Source organism: Fukomys damarensis, unplaced genomic scaffold (genome assembly GCF_012274545.1).
Source record: "Fukomys damarensis isolate Sample0158 unplaced genomic scaffold, DMR_v1.0_HiC HiC_scaffold_9, whole genome shotgun sequence".
NCBI lineage: Eukaryota > Metazoa > Chordata > Mammalia > Rodentia > Bathyergidae > Fukomys > Fukomys damarensis.
The window spans coordinates 5,036,238-5,045,490 of NW_022900921.1; positions in this window are offsets into that span (position 1 = coordinate 5,036,238).

Genomic DNA, 9,253 nt, shown 5'->3' on the forward strand with positions numbered 1-9,253 from the left:
TGACTGGCATTTTTCAATTGAGATGAAACTTTGCATTCTATTCTTTATTTCCTGTAACTAAGTTATTTTTCCTCTTACACAAATTACCCACATATGTTCTTTGAACATTTAATCATCAAGAGCTAGATGGTGCTCCCTTATTTGTACAAAGTGTTTCTAAATTTAGCTTATTAGTAGATGCGTGTAGTACCTGTTCACAATCTCTGAGGATTATAAATCCTTCATTCCTTTTTCACCGCCCCCTCTACTCTCCCTTGCCAGCCCCCTTTGGTTACATGTTCATAGTCCTTGTGTGGAGTTGGTACATCTCAAATCCTTTTTCTGTCCCTTATTCTTTCCCTCCCTCCCTCTCGATTGCTTTCCCCTCTTAAACAATCTCCCTATGTTTTGATGTTATTTTAGTTAAATTTTGGTAGTTTCTCACTTTTAAATAAATCATCCAAAATTTTCTGTCCATTTTTGCTTTGTAATTTTTCTCCTACAATTGTTTAAAGGAAAATCTACCACCTTGACATTTCCTAATAATTTTTCTTTCCATATACACTTTAGTCCTATGATTACATGACTACTCAAGCTTCCATTTACATGAGTGCTTTGCACTGGAATATAAGACACTGTTATCCTAGACCAATGAATAATCACTCAACTGGGATATAGAATTTCCCAAGTTCTTTTTTAATTCTCTAAAAAGTAATCACTAACATTCATATGGTAACTCCTAACCCAGCCCCCACTCGCCTCACCGTCAGGACCAATTCACATTTGCTGAACCAGAGCATTCTCACAGGACTCAGGCACTCCAACCATTCCGAGGAGGTAAGCGCTCTTCCACCACAGTCCAGAGAAAACACCCCAGTGCACAGGAGTGTGTGTGCTGGGTAGGGTCTCAATAAGTAGTTCAGCTGGGCTTGAACTTAGTACCCTCCCAATTCAGCCTCCCAACTGCTGGGAATTTAGCCATACACTTGTTAGCAAGCGTTCAGGTACAAATTTTTAAGTAACTCTGTAAGGATCTCTGGCAGCATTTTTCTTAGTCTCAGAAACACAAACCTGGGCACAGCACTGAACACGTATAGTCCCACCGATAAGCAGGAGGGCGAGTTTCCTTTTCAAGGAAAGCCTGGGCAACACAGCAGAACTGTTTCAAAAATAAAACTACTTAAATCACATACCAGGAATGATTTTGGAACTTGGGTATACCAAGAAATACCTTGCTTCAAACACTAATTTAGTTTTTTTTTTAGTTAATATTCAATTCTGGTGTGAGCTACTTGAAAAGGGTCTTTGTTATTTTTAAGCACTTAGGGTTAGGATTAGGAGTAGTGTCTTATTATATACTCCAGGCTGGCCTCAAACTCAGTGGCCTCCTCAGCTGGGATTACAGGTGTCCTCCATCATAAACAGCTCTTAAAGTTATGAAAACAAGGGCCGGGGAGTTATCTCAGTGGTTCCACATCTGCCTTTTGTCTTTACCCACACAAAGAATTCATTTATAATTAGTCAAGGTCTCATTTTGTATCAAGTTTCATATTCGTTAACTGCCTTGCAAGTACAAGGACCGGAGTTCAATCCCTCATACCAAAAATAAAAATAAAAAAAATTTAAATAAATAAAGAAAAAGTTATGAAAACAATTCCTATACAGATCAAATACAGAAGAATCTCAAGGTCTATAACTGAGGAAAAGATGTTCAGGCTCATCAAATGATCAGTGATCTAAGTAATTTTTTTATATCACAAATTTTGTCATTGGTAGAAGTCACTTCAAGTAGCTATCAGCCAGCAATTCTTTAAAGTTGAAAAGAATTCAATGTTGGTCTTAATATGTCTTACCTGTGGGACCAAAGTAAAAGCCATATGAAATTGTCTCTTTAGGGCTGGGGATTTAGCTCAGTGGTGCCACACCTGCCTCGCAAGTGAGAAGTTCTGAGAGTTCAATCCTGGGTACCCCTCAAAACCTCTTTATAATTGTAGTATTATTATTTTGACTTGAAAGGAATTTCCATTTTTAAAGTCATTTTACTATTTAATATCTGATTAATGCTAATGTTCAATAGAACTCTAGTTCAAATAAATTTAATGCTGCATATTCTTACTACCATAGCTAAATACACCTGCAAGTATTGCAAAGACAGAGAAGCAAAACAAAAAAAGGTGATTTTAAATTTTACTTTTAAGCAGATGTGAAGTTATTTTAAAACTTTTAAAAAAAGCATTATATTAAATCCTAGAGCCAAGACTATAGCTCAGTGGTGCCACGCCTGCCTGGCAAGCACAAGGTTCGAGTGCAATTCCCAGTACAAAAAAAGTGCATTAAATTCCCAAGCAGAATATTTTTCAGTATCCTAAGAGAATTTCATTTTGTTTCACATAGTCTTACGTAAGATGGAAGGTAGGTTTCTTTGAGGTTACATTTCCAAAACTATGCAAAAAAGTTAAGGTCTGTGACAAATTGGGGTGTAAGGCTAGATTTGGGAGGGGTATTATACAAGACAGGACTACCACTAGAACTGGAAGCAAATGAGGCAACTTCAACTATCAAATCTCTCTTCATACTACTTACCTTTCATTAATTACAGGGAATAAAAGCCTTTACTATTTTATGAAACATTTCAATCTTAAAGTATAACTTACACAAACCTTAAAATAATATCACCTTCCATGTAATAACTCCAGGAACTAATACTTTCTACTTGGCTTGTGCCCTAGGGTCTAACGGAAAGAAAAAAAAGCTACGAGTAAGGGATAATTCTAAAATTATACTTAAAAAACAAAACAAACAAATAAACAAAAAACAAAAAAAATGATGTTTCCCCATGTGCTTCTGTCATATAATCACCTTAGCCTCTGACCAAAAAGAATGACTAGCCAGGCATGGGGGCGCACACCTGTAATCCCAGCACTCGGGAGGCTGAGGCAGGAGGATCGCTGTGAGTTCAAGACCAGCCTGGGCTATATAGTGACTTCCAGGTCAATCTCAACTACACAGTGAGACCCTGTCTCAAACAAACAAACAAACAACAAAACACACAAACAAAAAGAGAATGACTATTTTCTTTAAAGCCATGTCTTGCACAAAAAACTGACTTTATTCTTTACTAACCAACCTACATGTACATGAATAAAGTATTCCCAGTCATTCCTGCATAGGGAAAAAAATGTTAAATCTACAGCAACAAACAATGCTATCTAAGTAAAAATGAATCAGCCTAGATGGTCTTTATGGTTCCTTCCATCTTTAAAATTCTACTCTATCCTAAAGCACTTCTTTTGCCTTTCATTAAGTCCAAGCCACCCAACAGACATAGACACTAGGGGCTTTTGGCAAACAGATGATGGGTAACAAAGAAAAGCTGCTTTACTGCCATTACCCCAAACATTTAAAATTTTCTTTCAAGAATTAACTACAAACTGACATTGTGAAATGGGAAGAAAAGGGGTAAAGGTGTAGGGAAAGTGGGAAGGGTAGGGGAAAGATAATCAGGGAAAAGAAAAAAATAGGAGAAAATGAAAAAATGGAAATAAAGTGTTTGTAAATGGGGAGGGGAGGAGGGGGAGAAGGGAGGGCAGAGACAAGGGGAAAAAATGAGAACCAAGACCTGTCATGTAAAGGTACAAGATCCCAATAATGAATGTAATTGTACTGTATACCTAAAATGTATCCATAAACTCAAGGAAAAAAAAAAAAAAAAGAATTAACTACAGGGATGTAGCTCAGTGGCAATGCACCTGCCTGGCAAGCGCAAGGTCCGGAATTCAGCCCCAGGAACTAGAAGGAAAAAAAAAAGAATTAACTACAACTGGGTGTGATGGCACATACCTATAATCCCAGCACTCAGGAGGCTAAGGTGTGAGGACCGCAGAGTTCCAGGCCAGCCAGGGCTCCATAGTGAGTTTAAGACCACCCCGCACTATATATGGAGACCTTGTCTCAAAAGCTGGGAATGTACCTCAGTGCTAAAGCAAATTTGCATACAAAAAAGCTCTACGTTCAGTCTCAGCACTACAAAAACATCAACAAAAGAGTTAAACCAGGTTAACCTCCCAACTAATAAAAAGTTGCCACTAATTAGAGCAAAAACTTAAAAAACAAAACCCTGGAGCTGGGCATGGGGGCCCACGCCTGTAATCCCAGCACTTGGGAGGCTGAGGTAGGAGGATCGCTGAGAGTTTGAGAACAGCCTGGGCTATATAGTGAGTTCCAGGGCAGTTTCAACTACATAGTGAGATCCTGTCTCAAAACAAACAAAACAAAAAACCACCCCTGTGCACTAAAGAATGCTATGTAGACAAAACTAGTGAAATGAATCCTTATAATGAAGGCTTAGTAATTATTGGTTGAACAAACCCCAGAAGTAAATGTATATATACTGTCACATGGATAACACCATCACTGACCCTTCAGGATGGCTATGAGCTACTCTGCATGCCTTTAGCCAGGTAAATAAATTTACAGTTTGTCTTCCAGAGGCCCTCTAGAACAAAGGTTTCCAACGTCTCTGGGCCAACACCACAAGGGTACAAGTTACTATGAAATAAATGATAAATTCAATGAACATTTAAAAATCATTTTTAAAAAACCACCACCTATTATAGTAAGCCCAAGGACTAAGGCATCGATGGTGGTGGAACACAGTGCAGGAGAGATGGACAGGTGGTCATGCAGTTTATACATACCTTTCATGGCCTCAGTTTAGCCACACTAAACCACAACCACAATACCAATGTACAGATGAACTTAGGAGAAAATGAAAAAATGGAAATAAAGTGTTTGTAAATGGGGGGGGGAAGAGGGGGAGAAGGGAGGGCAGAGACAAGGGGAAAAAATGAGAACCAAGACCTGTCATGTAAAGGTACAAGATCCCAATAATGAATGTAATTGTACTGTATACCTAAAATGTATCCATAAACTCAAGGAAAAAAAAAAAAAAAAGAATTAACTACAGGGATGTAGCTCAGTGGCAATGCACCTGCCTGGCAAGCGCAAGGTCCGGAATTCAGCCCCAGGAACTAGAAGGAAAAAAAAAAGAATTAACTACAACTGGGTGTGATGGCACATACCTATAATCCCAGCACTCAGGAGGCTAAGGTGTGAGGACCGCAGAGTTCCAGGCCAGCCAGGGCTCCATAGTGAGTTTAAGACCACCCCGCACTATATATGGAGACCTTGTCTCAAAAGCTGGGAATGTACCTCAGTGCTAAAGCAAATTTGCATACAAAAAAGCTCTACGTTCAGTCTCAGCACTACAAAAACATCAACAAAAGAGTTAAACCAGGTTAACCTCCCAACTAATAAAAAGTTGCCACTAATTAGAGCAAAAACTTAAAAAACAAAACCCTGGAGCTGGGCATGGGGGCCCACGCCTGTAATCCCAGCACTTGGGAGGCTGAGGTAGGAGGATCGCTGAGAGTTTGAGAACAGCCTGGGCTATATAGTGAGTTCCAGGGCAGTTTCAACTACATAGTGAGATCCTGTCTCAAAACAAACAAAACAAAAAACCACCCCTGTGCACTAAAGAATGCTATGTAGACAAAACTAGTGAAATGAATCCTTATAATGAAGGCTTAGTAATTATTGGTTGAACAAACCCCAGAAGTAAATGTATATATACTGTCACATGGATAACACCATCACTGACCCTTCAGGATGGCTATGAGCTACTCTGCATGCCTTTAGCCAGGTAAATAAATTTACAGTTTGTCTTCCAGAGGCCCTCTAGAACAAAGGTTTCCAACGTCTCTGGGCCAACACCACAAGGGTACAAGTTACTATGAAATAAATGATAAATTCAATGAACATTTAAAAATCATTTTTAAAAAACCACCACCTATTATAGTAAGCCCAAGGACTAAGGCATCGATGGTGGTGGAACACAGTGCAGGAGAGATGGACAGGTGGTCATGCAGTTTATACATACCTTTCATGGCCTCAGTTTAGCCACACTAAACCACAACCACAATACCAATGTACAGATGAACAAAAATATTGTATTGTGAAAAAATGAACAATCCCAGATAGTTCTGCACCACTCTTTCAGACATTCACCTCCCAGCCATTTATCACCAGGTAGCACAGAATTTTTTTTTTTTTTTTTGGTACCGGGGATTGAACTTGGGTCCTTGTGCCTACAAAGGGGCAGTAGAACCACTGAGCTAAATCTCCAGCCCTAGCATAGATTTCTTTCTCTAGCCTGAAAGAAAAGCTAATTCATTCATTCACTTATTCTCATCTACTAATACACACGCTGATTCTCTCCCCTTTGTACACTTAACACTTATCAGAACCAAAATAATGTCCTCAGGATGTTTTAATCATAACCCCCACCCCATTTTTCGAGTACAGGGGATCAAATTCAGGACTCTGTGCTTGAGAGGGAGGTGCGGTGCAACTGAGCTAAATCCCCAGCCCCTACAATATCCTCTTATTCTGTATTTTTTTATCTTTACTATTTAAACATTTTATTTAGATAACATTTGCAGATAGGTAAAAGACAGAATTTTATGTTATCATTTGTCCTTGTAATTAAAGAAATTATAAACTTCCACCAACTAGTTATTTCTAAAAAGGTTTAAAGTATTATTATACAAATGAAAAATTTTAACTCAGTATTTTCAAAATTATTATTTAGGGGACTGGGAGTCTGGCTCAGTGGCACTGTGCCTGACTCACAAGCACAAGGTTCTGAGAGTTCGATTTCTGGTACCAGAAAAAATAAAAAATAATTAAAATTACTGTTTAGAAGGAAAACATACCTAAGAATGTATGTGAACTTTCACTCAGAGATCCCACTAGATGGTAAAACATTAACAGTAAAAAGAAAACTTTTGTCTTACCAGAGGACTTGCACAAAAGATAATCAAGCCAGGCATTCCAAATACCTCAAAAAAACCCTTTCAAATTAATTTCATTTGTAAGGTTTACACAGTTCCAAATGTTGAAATACAACTTAAAAACATTAGTAAGGCTGGGTGATGGTATTCACCAAAAAGGATCTACTTTATGAACAGAAACTTGCATGCTTCAAGTATTATTTCCATTCTTTTTGTCTCTCAGAACTAAAATCTGGACACACTGAGTGAACAATGGAGATAAAACTTATGCGCCTCATTGCATCTTAGTTTTAAAAAGATGTGGGAAATAATGAATACTGGACCCACTAACTTTAGCATCCAATATTATGGTCCACTCTCCCAGGCAAACGCTCTAATTCCATGATTCATTACCTACTTATTTCCACACCATGCTTATCTTTCCAGTTGAACTCAAAACTCCTTGAGAATATACATAATTTTCACTGCATTTCATTTCCCTCAGGAGAGTATGCAATCTGGGGTATTCAATTAAGTGTTCAACATTTAAACACAAAGCATAAATTTAAGATAGAACCCTACTGCCTCCTCCTAGAAGTAACCTCAAAATATAATTACTGTAGTTATCAGGAATATGAACCCCAAGTGAAGTGGTTACCCAAAAGTCAATCACAGTAACTCACTTCTAAGCAGAATGAGGACCAGTGTCCAGTCTGCAGTCTTCCAATTACATCATTACCTCTCTTTTCAATGTTTTTTTTTTTCCACAAATGACTACTCATCTAGCTAAATATTGACTCACTCAGACACCTAAAGTAAAATAATCAGTTATAGTACCTAGAAATTAAGACCTGGCAAGATATATTTACAAATTTTAAAGGCCTTTTAAAGGCCTTAACTTTTAATATGACAACCTCCTATGGTGTAGAGAATTAAAGGTCAAGAAACATAAGACTCAATACATTGTTACTATGAAAAATACAACTCCAACAGATAAATCACCCCATTCACTAGTATTGGAGTTCTGTCTAAGGTTGGGATGGGTAAAACTAAATCTAACTTACTTAAATTCCGACTGCTCCCCTTTTTTGGCATTGTTTTTAGAGACCAGACCGTTCTAAATAATTCAGGCTAGCCTTGATGACCAGCAATCCTCCTGCTTCAGCCTCCCAAGTACTGGGATTACTGGGTGCACCACCAAAATTCCAATTCATCTTAACACAATTTCTGAAAAAGTGGACTTTGGGAACATATATATCAAACTCATGAACACAATTTTCACATCAAACGAGAAGCAAGTGAGCTCAATAGCTTCCAAAAACTATAATATAAAATACCAATACCCCTTAATTCCACACTAAAACGAAACGCTACAAATTGTAAAATGATAAGTTAAATGTTCACAGTGGAGATGAATGGTTTATATACTTCAGAAAACATGAGTTACAAGACTAAGGAAAAATAAAAGTTGATAACAAGACTAAGAAAAATAAAACAGTTGATAATTAAACAAGCCACCTGTTTCCCCAACCTCAAGGAAAAAGGCCCAGGAAATTAAATAAATATAAAATGGCAAAATTTTGCATTACTAAGTGGATACAACATTTTCAGTATTTGTGACACATTAAACATTAAGTACAATATGTGAAATACAATGAGATCAATACAGTGATTATTACCATGACTACGTGCAGTCACAAAAATACAGTCAAGTAACTTTTCCACAAACAGCAAGGATACAAAATCTGACACTCTTCTAGTTCCTCCTTCTAAAAATAAATGGCAAAATGCCAAATAAGTTAGCTTGGAGAAGGATTCCATACTACCCAATTTGAGTTGGCATATAAATCAAACCGACACTCGATTTCCAATCCAAAAGCTCCTTATGTAGTATGACTCACCATATTGTCCATTTTTTCCAACTATGAAATATAAATCATACTCCTTCGTTGTAACCACCACCGTGACCTTCGTTAAAATTAGGTTAGCGGCTTATTTTATAACTCTTGAAGACACCCTTTAAATAGGTCTCCGAAGACGACTGCTTGCTGAGTTCAACACAAACCATCCAAGGTGGCTCTAAAGCTGAGGGATCTTAACGTAGGCCCTGGGTTCGGTCCCACAAGCTGGCTTTTGGGGGACTCTGGGAACGCGGGCCCCCAAATTGGGCCTGACCATAAGTTAAAAAAAAAAAAAAAAGAAAAGCCGCTTACCCACCTCAAGGTACAAGGTCAGGCCCCGTTTCTGGACAGCAGAAACCAAACCCCCTACCCGGATCTCGTACGCCGACCCGCCCCGCCGGGTCCCGTCTCCCCTTGCCACCCCGCCCGGGCAGAGCTGGGGGCCTCCGGAGCCCCGGAGTAGGGTGAGAGGCGCCATTTTAGGCGTCGATGGCAGCGACAACCAATCTCCGCGCTGGAGGCAGGGGGCGCCGGGTCGCTCGG